Genomic DNA, 18,897 nt, shown 5'->3' on the forward strand with positions numbered 1-18,897 from the left:
TATCATTTGGGACTTATTCTTGAAGATGTGGATTTTTATTTTAATTCAATTACACTCATATCTGTTTTATAGATTAGAATGGCTTTACTATATATTTCTATGCATATTAAAATCATAATATTAAATCATTCATTTTGCAAAATAGCTTTTATTATTGATTATGCACATTCAGTGCCTCTAAATCAAGGATTCCCAACCATGGTATCAATTAGACAGGAAATTAATGCTCAAAACTTATAGCATTTGTTGTCAACAAAGCCTCCTGTATAATATCTGGGCATGGAAGACCTCTTGGAGGAGGGCGTAGCAACCCACTCCAGTACTCTTGCCTGGAGAATCCCATGAACAGAGGAGCCTGGCAGTCTATGGTCCATAGGGTCACAAAGAGTCAGTCGTGACTGAGCAACCTAGAACGTACACATGCAATGCGTGTAAGCGGTCAAAATTTGAAGTCAAAAGAAACAATGGAAATGACAAAACTTATTTTCTGCTGTCTGAAAACTCAGTATATTCCACATTTGGTTTTTGGTAGTAATCTTGTTGAGAGCATAAGGAATCTAAGATTTTACTAGAGAATTTCATAAGATTAAAACATTACCAACATTTACATGTGTACAAGTCCATCTAAATTAGCTCTAACAACCTTTACAACGATTATACACTTGTCAGAGTGGTTTTACTTTAACTCCAGTCAGGGATTTTCATAATGTGCAGAGAATTTTAGACCAAAGTTAGTTTCCTATTCAAGATATGAATGTGTATGTACATATATACACATATATACTTGTTAATTCCCAGATAATTTATATACACTCATGCAAATACACACACACACACACATATATATATATACACTTTCCCTAGAAGAAATAATTTCTATAAATATAAAAGTATTTTTTAAAGTAATTAAAAGTATTTTAAAAAGTAATTAAACTATGTCTATTTGCAATTTTCTACAAGCATCAATATATGTCTCTTAAGCCTATAGATGCTTCTTTTGAAAACTACAGTAGTAGTTAAACATTAATGGCTAAAAATCTCTTTTAAACTATATTATTTTCATTAAATGAAATAAGCAGGTTTGTTGGACACAGCCCAGCTATAATGCTTACCTAACAAGCACTGTCTGTACACAAATCTAAGATGGAAATTAAATGCAAATCAGATTTGTTTAAATAATTTTTACACTGAATTAAAGATATAATTTAATTACATATAAGGTTTTCATTTAAGATATAAGGGCTTCCCCTGTGGCTCAGCGGTAAAGAATCCACCTGCAATGCAGGAGATGCAGGATAAGCAGTTTCGATCCTTGTCGTCGGGAAGATCCCCTGGAGCGGGGCATGGCAACCCACTGCAGTATTCTTGTCTGGAGAATCCTATGCACAGAGGAGCCTGGCGGGCTACAGTCCATAGGGTCACAAAGAGTCAGACATGACTGAAGCAAATGAGCATTCACACATGCAAAGTTTGATTCACCATAGAATACAGATAACTTTTGTTTTAGTCACAGATGAACACAAAATATTAGGAGTTAAACCTTGTAGAGTTCATAAATTTCCTCTGATTCAGTAATTTAAAGCAAATCACTACGCCTAGTGAAAGGTGATGTTTAGTCAGCTCTTAAAAAGTCCACCGAGAAAAACATTTAAAGTTTCATTTTAATCTTACTTCCCCAAAACATATTATGGTCCTTAACAGCAATATGCAGAAATGACTCATAACTAGACATACAGTCAACAGATGCATGAAGAGGTGCTCAACTTGCTTGTACTGCTGTGCTCAGTCATACCTTACTCTTTGCGACCCAAGGGACTTTAGCCCAGGCTCCTCTGTCCATGGGAATTTCCAAGCAAAAGTACTGGAGTGGGTAGCTATTTCCTTCTCCAGGGGGTCTTCCTGACCCAGGGATTGAGCTCGTGTCTTTTGCATCTCCTGCACTGGCAGGCTGATTCTTCACCACTGGGCCACCTGGAAGCACAGGGAAACACAAATCAAAACCACCATGAGATATCACCTCATGTCTGTAAGAGTGGCTGCCATCAAAAGAACCCAAATGACCAGTGTTGGTGAGGATGTGGAGAAAAGGACACCCTCACACACTGTTGGTGGGAATGTAAATTGGTGCAGTCTGGAATGCGCATATGGAAAACAGTATGGAGGTTCCCCAAACAACTAAAAATAGAACTGCCATGCAATCCAGCAACTCCACTCCCGAATGTAGAAAACAAAAGAAGAAAACAAAAGCACTAATTCAAAAGATAAATGCACCCCAATATCCATAGCAGCTTTACTTACAGTTGCCAAGATATGGAAACAACCAAAGTGCATATCAACAGATGAATGGATAAAGAAGATGTGGTATCTATACAACAGAATACTATTCAGCCAAAAAGAATGAGATTTTCCCATCCGCAACAGCATGGATGGACCTAGAAGGTACTATGTTTAGTGAAATGTTGGACAGAGAAAAACAAATACTCTATGTTATAACTTATATGTGGAATTTAAAAAAATAAAGGAATGAATATAACAAAACAGAAATAGATTCACAAGACAAACTAGTGGTTATCAGTGGGGAGTAGGAGAGGGAAGGGAGGAGGGGCGGGATAGGAATAAGGTATTAAAAGATACAAACTATCATGTATAAAATAAATAAGCTCTAAGGATATACTGTACAGCACATGAAATATGACAACTATTTTAGGATAACTTTAAATGGAGTGTAATCTCTGATTTCAAATCATGTTGTACACCTAAAACATGCATGCATGCTCAGTTGCTCAGTTGTGTACGACTCTTTGCAACACCATGGACTGTAGCCCACCAGGCTCCTCTGTCCATGGGATTTCCCAGGCAAGAGAACTAGAGTAGGGTGCCATTTCCAACTCCAGGGCATCTTCCCAACTCAAGGATCAAACTCATGTTTCTTGCATCTCCTGCATTGGCAGGATCTTTACCACTGAGCCACTTGAGAAGCTCCATACACTTAAAACATACTGTAAATCAAATATAACAATAAAAAACATTAAGATTTTTTAAAGTTAGTGTTCAACCTAGAAAACTTTGAGAAACTACATAAATTCTTGCTAATATGTCATTAAGAACTAAGAAATTATATAGGAGAAACCCAGCAAGGCAACAGGCAGAACACTGCTTAGGAATATTTAAAATATTTAAGATGATATACAAGACAAATGTGAGTACAAAATGCAAACAGTATAACAAAAAAAACAGAACACTTGGTGGTTGTTATTGGCATGACAAAGCATCATCTCTATATACTATCCATTTATAGAACTGTTTCCGATTTTTTCTTCATCCTTACTGCCAACATTTCATTCAGGCCCTCTTCAACATACATGGGTAGTACATTTAATAGACAGGTCCAAAATGACTTTTAGTCTATTTTTTTTCTAATCTCGTGCTTCCCAAACTTATTATGACTCACTCAGGGATCTTAAAACACTGGTTCTGATTCAGTCTCACAAGTTCCCCAGATAACATTGATGTAACCACACTTTGAATAACAAAGATTTCATGTACTCAACAAACCTATTACTTCAAAAAAAAAAGGGTCTTTTTTTTGGTTGTGTCTGGTCTGAGTTGCAGCAGGCAGGATCTTTTACCGCAGCCCACCAGCTTCTAATCATGGCACGCAGGCTCGGGAGTTGGGCACCTGGGTTTAGCTGCCTTGTGCCATGTGGGATCATAGTTCCCTGAACAGGGATTGAACCCGTGTCTCCTCCATTGCAAGGTGGATTCTTAACCACTGGACCACCAGAGAAGCCCCTATTACTTTTCTAAGTTGTACCATTTATTTAACGTATGTATTGCAAAATCACTACTACCATAGTGTTAGCTAACACCTGCATCAAGTTACTTAACATTTCCTTTAAAATTAATTTTAATTGGTGTATAGTTGGTTTACAATGTTGTATTGGCTTTGCTGTACAGCAAAGTGAACCAATTATACGCATACGTATATCCTTTTTTAGCCCTTTTTTTGGCTGCGCTGTGCAGCATCCAAGATCTTAGTTTCCCAGACCAGGGACCGAACCCTGCCTTGGGAGGGCAAAGTCTTAACCAGTGGACCATCAGGGAAACCCCTCTGTTTCATAGTTTTAAAACACCACTTATCTCATGTTATAGCCTCAGGAATCCACCCCAACTCAGTGAAGCATGTATAAACATCTACATTCAACTGTTTGAGTTCAGAACTTCATTCTGGATCAATTTGATCTGTTTCCTAACTGCTATTCTCATTTCAGTTCATTTCTGCCCTGTTTTTGTTTTTTAGGGTAAAATATATATACAGTGAAGTAACAATTCAATGAGTTTTGCTAAATGTATATACACCAGTGTAACCAATATTCTTCTAAAAAGATGGACCATTACACCAACCCTGTGTTGATCTAACTCTACAAATACCTTTCCACCTTCCCCCATCCTTTTAAGTTCCTTATTAAAAAAACACCCAAATTTACCCAGATATCTCAATCTAAATTACTACTAATTTTAAGACCCTAGCCATCATCATCTGTCACTGAACTAAAGCAGTGGGCTTCTCGCACGTCTCTCTTCCTTTTCTTACCCCCTCCCCCCAATTTATTATCCACAAAGTAATCAATGACCTAAAATTATAAACCAAATCAGGTCACTTTCCTGTGTAAAACTCTCCAATGGCTTACCTTCACACCTGTGCTAAGTCCAAATGCCTTTTCCTGTATTCCTGTATCACTAAGCTCTCCAACTCTGACCTCATCGCTTGGATTTTCCCCCTTACTTTCAATGCTCTGGTTATATGAACCTTTTTTTTTTTTTATCCTGGTCCTAAAACCCAGCAAGACTTGCCTACTTTAGGAACTCTGCAAGAAATAGTCCCTCTTCTCTTCCCCACCACCTTTCTATGACTAGCTATGTTTAGCTGCTCAGATCTCAAAGTTACCTCCCACAGAAGCCTTCTCTAACCACAATAACCTAAAAGATCCACTCAGTCACTAACACAAATCCAACTTTTTCTGTATAGCTGTTATTATTGGTATGTATCTTATTAATGTGCTTGTGTGTATGTGTGTGTAGGTTCAGTCACCAAGTACTGTCTGACTCTTGACAACCTGATGAACTGTAGCCTGCCAGGCTCCTCTGTCCACAGGATTTTCCAGGCAAGAATACCGGAGTGGGCTGCCATTTCCTCCTCCAGTGGATCCTTCCAACACAGGGATTGAATCCGCATCTCTTGCCTGCATCTCCTGTGTTAGCAGGTGGGTTCTTTACCATTTGAGCCACCTAGGAAGCTCCATTAATGTGCTTATCATTTGTTCTCACAGGAACATAAGCTTCATGACTATGGAACTTGCTATAATGTTCACTGTTAACTCCAGCCCCCAGAACAGTATCCAGCTCATTACAAATAGATGATAATGTCTGTTAAATAAATATGTATGTTCATACTTGCATATGGAAATTGTGCCTGCATACCAATACAGACTCTCCTATGAAATTCAAAGAGAATAAGAAAGATATTGCTAGTCATCCAAAAAGGCAAACCCTTCACAAGAAAGAAAGGGAAAAAAAGAATTGCAGCTTTAATTTGGGGCAAAAAATAATATAAAACACAGATTAAGTCAAAGTTTAGTTCACATAAAGTTTAATCAGTCAAGTTAATGAAAATATCAAAATTTGTGAGTTAGTGTCTGGCAGAGGAAATTTAATTTTGTTGCAAATAATACAGTATTTGGTGTTTCCATTCTGGATGGGCTATGCTGCAGAAAGAGCAATGGCATTGAATCTCAGTTCATCAGGGTCACGTTCCATAAACTTCTTGCAAACTTCTATGGCATCCTAGAGGGGAAAAAGACATAATCTTTCAGTTTAAAAACAGTTTTACTTACAGATGATACATAAAATGCTTCATAGCTTCCTAATTCATAGTAATTTTATACCACAGACTACTTTTCTCAAATGCAAAATAACTCAGAGGACACCAGAAAAGTGAATAGCGGGGTGGCCTAATTTGCTTAGTACAAAAGTATGAGATATGGAAGTGTTCTTTCTTAAAAGGCTTTTAAGAAGCTTTTAACCTGAGAACTACATGTTTCATTGATTCTAAGCCATACAATTTGTTCATAAATTTTAAAATCTTTAAAATCGAGAAACAAATGATGGTACCTTGGATTTAATGAAACATGGGATACGATGTGTAATGTTTTCAATACTACTCTTGTTTTTTTTCACATTTGATACTTGTTTACACCAAGAGTTTTCCAAACCTCTTTCATTGGCTGTAGATTTTTAACACTAGTTCAAATTTTTCTTTTTGGATTTTTTTCCAGAAAGCCAGGACAAGAAGATATACAGAGAAAAGTTACACCAGTTCTCTTTAGAGATGTTTTAAAGATGACAAGAATATTAATGAACTGAAGGTGGGCCAACAGGTTTTACTGTTACCTCTAATAAAGTTTCATCACTAGTTTCCCCGTGGTTAATTGGAAATGGTTTCCGTCCATCTGTGGAAAAATAAACAGGTGAATGGCTAGTTGTTTGTAGAGGATACTATGCTTCTTAATAATATAAACAATTAATGACATTTATTTCATTTAGAAATTTTTCCAGCTGACCCAGAAATATCCTTTATCCATGCTGATTTGTTCTATGTGGGATCTAATCAAGAATCACATATTTTATTCAGTTGTCCTATCTCTTTAGTCTCCATTAATTAAGAATGACAGGATAATGTACTAATACTTTCAACTTCCATTTTCCTCTTCCCATAGTGAGGCAAAAGTTAAAAGATAAAGTAATATCCTAGAACAAACCCTTTAAATGTGCTACATATGAATATTTTTAACACTAACGGTTATTTAGAACCTTGCTTACACGTTTGAATGTCTAACTTCATAAACACATGCTGTTAGAAATAAACACTATTGGCTTTAATTTCCTAAAAAGAATATGCAAGACTAATGTCAGCTTTTTAAAAATTACAACCATCAGAAATATAAGAAATTTCAGGACTTCCCTGGTGGTCCAGTGGCTAACTCTTCACATTCCCAGTTCAGGAGGCCTGGGTTCGATCCCTGGTCAGGGAACTAGATCCCACAAGTTGCAACTAGGAGTTCATATGCTGCAACTAAAGATCTGGCATAGCCAAATAAACATTTTTTAAAAAAGGAAATACACAAAATTTCTTTCTTCACTTTAAAGCCTTCTGATAAGGGGTCCTAAGTAAAACTGACATTTATGCCAATGAAAGGGAACCACTGCAACGTTTACATATTACTACTAGTAACCATGTACCAAGGCAGGAACACAGAACAACAATCTAAATAACCTAGGATTATTTTATTCAACACCAAGAGTATTATCACCTTGAATAAAGTAGTACTTTTTTAACACTATGAAAAAATGAAAAAGTTCAGAATTACATAAACTCATGCAAACCCAAAGTTAACTGATAGTCTATATCCAAGTCTATAATTTCAGATGTTTTATAAATGGCACTTCAAGCCATAAAACACAATCTCCTCTATAATTTCATGGCTTCGAAACATAATAATAATTTTTGAATCAATATGCATACATACTGATAGGCCTGGACTAAAAGACACTACTTTTAAAGAAAAATATGAGTGAAAACGAACCAAGCAAACCAAAAAAGCAAAACAGGGCAGTTATTAAATACAGAGAAATAAAAAAGTGAAAAAGAAAAGTACATTAACTATGGCACATCTGAGAATAACATTTCTGTAGTCATAAAAATCTAAACAACTATATATTGTATAACACAGGGATCTATGGTCAATATCTGGTAATAACCTACAATGAAAAATACTCTGAAAAATAATACATGTGTATATGTATAACTGAGTCACCTTGCTGTGCACCTGAAACACTCTAAGTCAGCTATACTTCAATAAAGTATATATATATTTTAAAAAAGAATCTAAACAACTGTAACAACAGGGAAAAGTAAGTATGTACTTTGTGATTGGGAGACAGAAGTAGGTAAAGAGTGACAAAGGAAACAGATTCTTATCTTCATTGTGGGAGGCCCAGGAATAACAGATACCCCCCCTCTCCAGCCAGGATGAAATAATGTACTGGACTAGGCTTTCCACTGAAAACAACTAAAGACCTGGACAAAATACCTGAAATGGTTGTTTTATAGACTGGGAAATATGTAACTCAGAACTGTTAGGTAAGCCCAACAGTAATACTAGCTCTCTTCCAGTGCATGAGAGGGAGACCCAAGCAGCCTACAGCCACTTTAATTAGGAGACCAAAGCAAAAGAGGGCAGAGTTTGAGGGGAGCAGAGTTCAAGGAGGCCGAGGCAGTTGGAATCTGCACAATGCCAGGAAGAAGGCAGCTACACACTTGGGAGAGCTCCGGCTATTTGTCTGCGCCAGGCCAGGATCAGGGGGCCAGGTGGGGGCGGAAAGCAGTGTGTCTGGAACGGAGCTTTAGGCTGAGCAGCCAAGAGCTTGTTTATATATCAGGGAAGGCGTAAGTCAGAAAATACATAAAGGACAATGAGAGCTAGATTTCCCCTGTTCAGGAAAGGAAGTCATAAATATGGTAACACTAGCACAAAATGTATAATATTAGTTTAGAATTAGAAATGTAGATGTAAATAAATGCTCTTTAATATAGCGAAACATATAACTAATTGATTGTGTGTCCATGTATATTCTTATTCACACACAGGTGTCTATTTATATAATACATACAAGTATTTCCTAGCTCTGTCCTCTGAGAAAGCCTAAAAGTGACAGCATCTTAATAACAATGAGCACCCAGATCTTGGTTCTAATCATCATCTTCTAATAGAAAGAACCAGGGCTCCTTGGAGAAGGCTTAGGCATGGAAAATAAAAGATGAGCCAGGAAATGCTGTTCTACTAGAAAGTTAGAAAGAGCTCAAAGAATGACAGGGACAAATTAAAAGGACATATGCCAGGAACTACTTGAAGCCCTAAGGACAAGGACGGGATGATAAAAGAAACATGAATAACTCACTCCCTTCCATTAGTTAACCCTACAATTAGGTACAGAATGGACATATTAAATGCTATCACTACCCTCTGTTGTATAATGGTCCTGCAGAGATTTACCTGTCCCATGTCTATAATCATACAGCCTGATTTTAAAAATTAAAGGTATTCAGAAATCACTTTTTCCTTAAAAACCATATGCTGTTCTCTTAACCACTATTCTCTATGAACTAACTCAATACTTCTCTTGTTCAACATTCCTTTTAAATTAGGAATTTGCATCAGGGCTACCACCAATTCCCCTTGCAATGAGTCAGTAACTGTCCATCTTAATTTTTCTTGTATTAATATTTATCCCTATCCTCTATGACATCTCAAAGATTCCCGCTATTCTTTAGAACTCGGAAATTCTTTTAAACTCATTTAAAGAATGTAATTCCCAAAGGGCTCTAATTCTCTATCAGCCACATTGATCATTCTTCCTGCTAAAGAATACTTGAACCAAACAAGACCTTAGTAGTTCTGCCTTTCTTTTCTGATGTTCTTACTTCAAGCCAATTTTAAGATCCTTTCATGTTGATCTTGGCGTGCTACAAAAGAGAACCATTCCTGCATATGTAGCCAACCTTTGATATATGTCTTTCCTTCCACTGCCCTTTAGCCTCTGAGCTCAGAGAGCCAGCTCATCAGTCAAACTGGGTTTTCAGACAATGTATTCCTTCCCACTGAGATAATCAGATTTTTTTTCTTTTAAGTATCTTCACTGTTGTTTGTTCTATTATTCAGCCTCCCATTCTGAAAGTCACCATTACATTTTTATAATCTCTGGTTATGGGTCATATTTATCACTCCTCTGGCCTTTCCTAAATCTATGAGAATGTGTCTGATCAGTCTCAGCACTCTCTTTAGACCTCCACTTCTACCAGTTATTCTTTAAAAAAAAATATATATATATATAAATATATATATTTATCTTTATTATTTCTTTTGGCTGTGCTGGGTCTTCATTGCTGTGTTCCTCTAGTGGCAAGCGAGGGCTCCTCTCTAGTTGCAGTACAAAGGTTTCTGTTGTTGAAGAGCAGAGGCTCTAGGATACTAGGACTTCAGTAGTTGCAGCACATGGGCGCCAACAGTTGTGGCTCCCGAGCTTAAGAGCACAGGCTCAACAGCTGGGGTGCACGGGCTTAGCTGATCTGCGTCATGTGTATCTTCCCAGAGGAGGAGCGGAACCTGTGTCTTCTGCATTGGCAGGTGCATTCTTTACCACTGAGACACCAGGGAAGCCCTACTAGTTATTCTTTAAGAGTGGAAACTAGCTTCCAGCAATCAGACATTTGAAATCCCCAATTCCTATTACATCTTATCTCTACGTAAGTTCCAAAGACTGAATTAAGAAAGCATATCTTCTAAATTGCCCCGCAGGTCTGTTACATACTCCCGTGACAATGACTTCATTTTAGCTTGATTTCCTACTCAAATCACTCTACTACTGTAGATGATCCACAGGGTTGTACACTTCTTTCCTTTCCTTGTCCCCTTTAACAGAGCCCCTTCTTTTAAATAAATTATATGATTCTGTTGCTGTATTCCAAATATAGAATCCATCTAAATTTTATGGATCACGTCTACAGTCACACTCAGAGTCCTTTCTGAACTTTTCTGTCTTTAAATAAGTTAAGGAAAAGGAAAGCGTGAAAGTGTAAAGTTAATATTTAACAGCAAATGAGAAGAGAACTAAAAATCATGGTATCTAGAAACTGAAAAGGACTTCACTCTTTTGTTTTATTTGGTCTTTTTTCTAATCTAAGAAGTTTTCATAGAGGGCTCATAAGTACTGTAAGTATTATGAAAGAATCATAGCAAGCTTATTCTGCTTGTGTGACACTATTAAAATTAGAAGAATCTCCAAATAGTCCCTGAAGTAGTCCATTGATAGTTAAACTTTTAAAAGATAAATGCAGTTATAGGCCAATACCAAGTAATTAATCATAGGGACGTGGACACACGCCTGAAGGAACTGTTGCCAGAAAACATAGATTCCTGTAAAGTCTTTTGAAAAATCAGATGTGATACAAAAGGACGTTACAAAAGCTTAAAAACTAGTGATACCAATTGCTGAATACAAACACTAATCATTATGAATAATAAACTATGTTTTAAAACTAGTTTCAGGATCAAGAAACTAGTTTTAAATGGTCATCCAAGATGTTGCTGATACCAATTCAAAAATTTAGTAAAGAATTCTGAAGTGATTATAGGAGTTTCCTATAATAATTTTTACTTGCCTGTTTTGCAAAGGTGGTTGCAAGCATTCTTGAACTATCTTAATAAGTCACTTGAACAACAAAACAGTTTTACTTTTTCTAGTAAGAAATCTTAAGCAGAAAACTGTTATTATGCCAACTCAGTGCTGAAAGGTAATCAACTTAAGTGAACACAATAAATATCAACAGTCATGTTTTCATAAATACAAATTTTCCCATTTACTATTTTTCTCCCCAGGATAAATTAAAATAGTTCTTACCTAATTCATAGAGATGCCCATCTACATGAACTAATGCAATAAAATGAAGATCTACTTTTTCATCTATATTTGGTGCCTAGGAGGGGAAAATACATAGTATGTATGTTAGCAGTCAAAACAAATCAATCAACTTACATGTAAACACATATAAATAATATTAAATTACATGAAAAAACATTTATAACAATATGATTCAAGGCTTAGTCTTTAGTATGGTGGACAGAGAGTGAACATGCCTGCATTTATAACAAACGTGTTCGCCCATCAACAAGAAAAACACTGACTCAAAGTACATCTCTCTTAATCTCAACTGACCTAAAAACCTAAGGTTCTGTTCACTTTGGAAGCCTCAGCCCTTGCACAATGCCTGCTACATGGTAGACGTACAATGTATATTTGCTAAACAAAATGAATTCATGAGCTAATTTGTCTAATTTTTGAAATTTGAATAAATTTTTTAGAAGTTAAATAGCATAAAATGAGTTAAAGAAACTCTTTTCAAGTTAAATTTGAAGACATCGAGAGTTTTTTCCCTTAATGATTTAACCTTAATAATCTCATTTTTTGAATAATGCAATATAGACTTAGAATATTTTTTATTCATCCTAGATTTCAAAAAGTGTATTCTTCCTAGATTCAAAAATCTAACTGGTTTGAAATGTAATATAATCACTGCTAAATGCAAGTACAAATTTTAGAGGTAAAAGTTTTAAAGAGGCAGAAATCAAATTATATCTCATATCATGTAATATCCAGTAAGTAACACAAAGTATAGGACTGAAGCTGAAGCTGAGGCTCCAATACTTTGGCCACCTGATGTGAAGAGTCGACTCATTGGAAACACCCTGATACCTGGAAAGATTGAGGATAGGAGGAGAAGGGGACGAGAAATGATGAGATGGTTGGATGGTATCACCAACTCAATGGACATGAGTTTGAGCAAACTCCAGGAGACAGTGAAGGACAGGGAAGTCTGGCGTGCTGCAGTCCACAGGGTTGCAGAGTTGGACACAATGACTGAACAACACGGCAAAATTAACTTTCGCTAACTTTGTTAACTCAAATTTTAATTTTTCACCCTCAAATAATTATATAATTTTAAGTTTTAAGTAATACAAGGTTTTCAGGTGCAGAAATTGGAAGGTACAGAATAAACATTGCTAACCTGGATTTACTGGGTGGGTTCTTAGTCGTGTCTAACTTTGTGACTCCATGGACTGTAACTGGCTGGGCTCCTCCTCTGTCCATGAGATTTCCCAGGCAAGAATAGTGGAGTGTGGTTGCCAATTTCTCCTCCAGGGAATTTTCCAAACCCAGGGACTTAACCCACATCTCCTGTGACTCTTGAAGTGACAGGTGGATTCTTTACCACTGAGTCACCTGGTAAGCCACCTTGGATTTGCTGGATGCTCCTAAAAATATTTGAGACTTCCCTGGTGGCTCATACGGTAAAGCGTCTGCCTACAGTGCGGGAGACCTGGGTTCGATCCCTGGGTTGCGAAGATCCCCTGGAGAAGGAAATAGCAACCCATTCCAGTACTCTTGCCTGGAAAATCCCATGGATGGAGGAGCCTGGTAGGCTACAATCCATGGAGTCGCAAAGAGTCAGATATGACTGAGCGACTTCACTTCACTTCTAAAAATGTTTACAGATATGACTCATCTAAGCTCACGTTATTCTTCAGAGATCCAGTTCAGTTCAGTAGCTCAGTCATGTCCGACTCTTTGTGACCCCATGAATCGCAGCATGCCAGGCCTCCCTGTCCATCACCAACTCCCGGAGTTCACTTAAACTCATGTCCATCAAGTCGGTGATGCCATCCAGCCATCTCATCCTCTGCCGTCCCCTTCTCCTCCTGCCCCCAATCCCTCCCAGCATCAGGGCCTTTTCCAGTGAGTCAACTCTTCGCATGAGGTGGCCAAAGTACTGGAGTTTCAGCTTTAGCATCATTCCTTCCAAAGAACACCCGGAGATTACTTCCCTTAAATTGCGAATGGGTGCAGCACAACATACACTGCTGTGGCAAACTAGCTCTTCTTAAATTTGACTTAGATCTAAAGAATTCCACAGTTGGTAGGAATCACAGTTACGTAGGATTACTGTTGTTCTGATACTAGACTGCTCTTGACCGCAGCCCCATCTGTGGCAGCCCCGCCAACAACAGGGAACTGCCACTAGGTTTTCAGGTAGTCCATTCCAACTGGACAGTTTTGTTAGAATTATCCCATCTACTGAGGCAAAAAATGTTTCCCAGTATTTTCCACCATCTTAAAAAAGACTAATCCCTCTTGAACATGGTATTTCTCCAAACAGTTAGATAGTAATAATGAGTTCCCTTATTTTACTGGTCAGAGAATCAAAAATTTTAGCGATCCCTCAAACCTAGTAACACCCATTTCAGCAATGACCAGAGAGAACCCAATTTTTCAAGGCTAAATCTAGGCAATTCTACAAACTATAAGTTCAATTCTGTACAAAAACACTAGAAAGAATTCCTTACACAATCAAGCCCCAGGAAAGGGGCTTGATTTACTCCTTTTAATACACAATTCTCCAATATGACATCAAGTATTTTAAACCTTTAAGCTATTATGTTTTTTAAAATTATCACTTATTTTTACCCCATCTCTTAAGAATAATATCTCTTATATAATAGCTTCTGTTTTTCACATTTTGTCAGTAAATACAACTGTGCTAGAGATAAACGTAATACAACTGGAATCAGAGACCCGACTATGTACTCAACCCCCCTGAGCACTGGGATTCTTACCCGTTTTCAGGTTTAAATGAAATTCATGAAAGTACTTTAACTGTTACATGCCATATAAATATTATATATTATTATAATATTAACACTAACATTATCACAAATCTAAGAAGTCACTAAATCTAAGTGACTCAAAATTGTGAGTCATTGAACCTTTTATCCAAAAGTGCATACTAAAAATCCAAACTGCTAAAGAAGGTATGAAAAGCCTTCAAACCATTATAAAAGATAAAAAAATGCTCAAAACTTCTACCCTTTCCACAAAACCTCAGTACCTATTACAAGCCTTTTCCTTTGGTCAGCTTCAATTAACCAGGGTCTGAAATCTATACTTATCCAATTGCTTAAGCAGTACTCCACTGGAAGCAAGAACAATCAGTAAAAAATAAATTCCAGATTTGATAATCTTTGCCTACGTTTTTATATATCATTTTTACAAAGTTTCTTAATTTAGAACACACTTCTTACTACCATGAAGAATCAAAAAGTGATGTGACAAATCAATTAGATAGAAAATTAAATACTAAATAGAAATTTAAAAAACTAAATAGACATTTCAAATTGTAAGAAATAGTTTAAATTTAATTTATAATTGTGGCACTAAATATATACCAGATATTATCCTAAGCACTTTATAAGAACTGACCAATTAATAGTCATATGGACCCTATGAGGTAAATAATATAGTTACATCCACTGTACTCACTGTCATATAGGCCCTATGAGGTAGGTAATATAGTTACATCCACTGTACTCATTGTCATATAGGCCCTATGAAGTAGGTAATATAGCTACATCCACTGTACTCATTGTCATATAGGCGCTATGAGGTAGGTAATATAGTTACATCCACTGTACTCTCAATTGACTCACAGAAGCATTAAGTAACATGCTCTAGGTCACAAAGCTAGTAAGTGACAGAATCTGGTTTCAAGTCCAGGCCATGCCATTCTACAATACACATTCTTAGTCACTAGGCGATGAAAACACTTATGAAGTTACAAAGCAATGATTAATATGGAGCAAACATTAATATTACGTAAAAATATAAAACTGAAAATGTCAATTTTTATGACATGTTCACTTATATTTAGAATATTTTTAAGTACAAAGGAATTTATTCCTATTTAGAATCAATTATGCCCAAGTAAGAATTTATAAATTAGGGTTTTACTCTGATCATCTGATTCACTTGCATGTCTTCCTACTGTGCCCGTGTACGGCACGGTAGGAAAGCAATAAACATCAGGTGGATAAATAAATAAAAATGACAAATGCATGTTTGTGACCCGATGAGGATAATGAAACAGAGAGATACCAGTCTGTTGATGAAAGGCTATTTTGGTGACCACACTGGTATCTGATGGAAGATGTTTAAGGAAAAGTGCCAAGACTCCACTTTAGAGGAATAGCTCTAAAACAGTAAATAAGCAGAAGGAAAGAATGTTTGACACCAATTTTTAATTTTTTTAAGCATTAAAGTATGTGTAATCAGACTTCCTCTGGCTTCAAAAGTCACAATGATTTCCTCAAGTGTTAAGTTTCTTATAAATGTATGGCATACACCAAATCTTTCAGATGTAGCATTTCTAGGTAGGCTCTGCTCATTACCATTTTCTAAAACATCAGAAAGACAAGAGCTATAGTTGCCTAATCCTGCATTTTATTTCAATTATGAGAATTATTAGAATTCCATCATCAACCTCAACATTTAAGATAATTAGCACAATTACAAGAACAAATGTACTTTTTAGCAGTTTGCTAACATTACCAACTTAAGGAGGAGAAATTGTGAAATTTGTGGGAATTCTATATCAATTCACAAGAAAATCTTCACCTCCTGCTTGAGAAAAGATCTTCAGAAACTGAATAGGCAGGAAAGATTGGATCAAGATTAAACCAAGTACCTGAGCCACCTCAGGGAATAAAATAGTTTAGATGAACACCCTACACCATGAAGGATTAGATTAAGGACAGAGTAAGTAAAAGTAACCCCAGAGCATGACAAAGAGACTAAAGTCATGTTCAGAAACATGAAAAAAAAATAAAGTAAGAGATGGCAAAGAACTCAGAAGGCACACAGCATTTGTTGACCTGAGTCAACTAAATGAAACTGGAAAGATGAAGGGTAAGAGAATACATATTCACTTGAACAACTGACCGGAACTTAAACATTATCATGAAAGTCGATCAGCACTCATCAAAAGACAAGCACCTTTATGTTGGCAGGATATGGAGTGGAAAGATGGATGTTCACCAAGGCGCTGGTGAAAGTCAAGCTGAACTGCAAAGCATAGAGGTATGCTTGCAATCTTATCAGGGGAGAAAAAGCTCATGGCTGATGAACCAAGAGAAAAGCACTCTGAAGACTGAAGAAATTTAAGGGAAAAAATGGACTACCCCTGTCACTGGAAGAAGAGATGGAAGATTGACTACACTTACAACAGAATGGAGACCCAAAGATGGCAGACGTAAGAAGGGTCGCCAGCGACGAAGACGGAGAGATGGACTGGTAGCCTTTGCAGGGCCTACATGGTTACGTTTGACCCAGGGCAGGGATGCATGGTGACACAATGATGAGGCCTTCGTTCTGCAGTGGCTAGAATGAGGCTGTGATGAGGATGGCGAGGAGGACTACACAATTGAAAAAGAGAACATTTTACTTAGACCACGTCACTGGGAGGTCAGTTATTCTTAAAAGCAACGTATGGTCAGACTTCGATTTATATGGTCTAGTACCTTTTAACCAGTCATAATCTAGAAAAGGATCGCAAATGAACATTAGGTAAAGGCATATAAAGTGGAAATACATAACCACGGTATCAGGTTATATTCCACAGCTTCTATTCAATGCACATCTAAAATATTTACATATCCTCATTTGTATAGCACAGATTCATGGAATTACTTAAAAGCCACTAATAGGAATTATTACAGCAAATTCTTTTAAAAAAAGAACACACACACAAAACATGTAACACATACAGAGATTTACATGTAAAAGAAAACTGCATGGTGATAGGCATTGGTAAAAAGATTTTCTTAGAAGGAATAAGTGATAAAAAAATGCCACTTCAAAATCTGTCAGAAACAGGATGCCATGCATAAATTATCCTCTTATGCTGACAAGTTAAATGGAAACTATCATGGCTTATTAGCCATCTTTTAGTTAGGAGGACTTCCCTGGTGGCTCAGATGGTAAAGCATCTGCCTACAATGTGGGAGACCCGGGTTCGATCCCTGGGTTAGGAAGATCCCCTGGAGAAGGAAATGGCAACCCACTCCAGTACTCTTGCCTGAAAAATCCCATGGACGGAGGAGCCTGGTAGGCTACAGTCCATGGGGTCGCACAGAGTCGGACACGACTGAGCAACTTCACTTTAGTATTAGTTAAAATATGCATTGTTTATTTTGTGCCAGGCATCCTTTTAAGCACTTTACCTGAATTAATTCATTTAATCTTCCAGTAACCCATGAGACAGTTGTTGTAATTATTTTCATTTTACAAAAGAGGAATCAGGACAAAGAGGTGAAGGAACATAACCCAGGTCACACTGCCAGGAAGTAGCAGGGCTGGGATTCAAACACAGGAAATCTGGTTCTAGAATCCAATGATCTTAATCACCAGGGTGTATAGCCTAAGTGGCCAAGAAAAAGATTTTAATACTAATTTATAAGACCGGCTTCCTAGGTGTAATCCTCTTAAAGTTAGATTTTTGGGAAACATCCTACCAAACACTACTGTACCACAAAAGGCAAACCTGACCCAAGAGTTTCCCATGAAATGTACACGCTGAATAGTAAGTAACCTATTCATGGTAATCCAAATGACAATTTGACAACTGTCACCTCCAATAAATGATACCAGTACATGAAACTAAGTTTAAAGCAGTATGATAAAGTTATAGTCACTAACAATCATAGTGAGAAGTAAAAAAGAATAGTGGTATGAATTCCCTGGTGGCTCAGAGGGTAACGCATCTGCCTGCAATGTGGGAGACCTGGGTTCGATCCCTGGGTAGGGAAGATCCCCTGGAGAAGGAAAAGGCAACCCACTCCAGTACTCTTGCCTGGAAAATCCCATGGACAGAGGAGCCTGGTAGGCTACAGCCCATAGGGTCGCAAAGAGTCAAGCGACTTCACTAGTGATAATGGGTTTCACTAACCAAGACTTATTCTCTTAAGGAAAATGAAGGGATTTTCCCTGAATGATTTCTAAGATTCTTTCAACCCTGAAAATTCTATGATCCTACTTAGCACTTTTGATCTCTGTAAACAATACAACAACTTAAAGCTATCATTGTGATGAGGGTTTTAAACTTGTTTGTGAACACTTTAGCTGCTCATAATAATCAATCAGTTAGAAATACACAAATGAATGCTTTACTTGGCTCTTCATGGGAACAAAGTATATATAATACAGTGTCTGCTCTCACAAACATAGTCTGAGGGCAACACAGAAGGCCCAGACAGGCTGCACACACAATGGGCTGCATTACTAGTATTTATTGAGTGCTTACTGTGGTCACTCAGACAGAAAAGAATCTGTCTGCAGTGTGGGAGACCCAGGTTCAAGCCCTGGGTCGGGAAGATCCCCTGGAGGAAGGCACAG

General features: G+C 37.2%; 1 long non-coding RNA gene across 1 annotated transcript; it reads right to left on the reverse strand.

The window, feature by feature from the left end:
- Window positions 1-5,627: 5,627 nt before the first annotated feature.
- Window positions 5,628-11,624, reverse strand: LOC113902437. The gene is made up of 3 exons (XR_003513817.1): window positions 11,518-11,624; window positions 6,451-6,509; window positions 5,628-5,844 (listed from the first exon to the last, which is right to left on the reverse strand). It is a non-coding gene; the product is annotated as an uncharacterized LOC113902437 (long non-coding RNA).
- Between the last annotated feature and the right edge of the window lie 7,273 nt (window positions 11,625-18,897).

This window comes from Bos indicus x Bos taurus, chromosome 12 (genome assembly GCF_003369695.1).
Source record: "Bos indicus x Bos taurus breed Angus x Brahman F1 hybrid chromosome 12, Bos_hybrid_MaternalHap_v2.0, whole genome shotgun sequence".
Taxonomy (NCBI): Eukaryota; Metazoa; Chordata; class Mammalia; order Artiodactyla; family Bovidae; genus Bos; species Bos indicus x Bos taurus.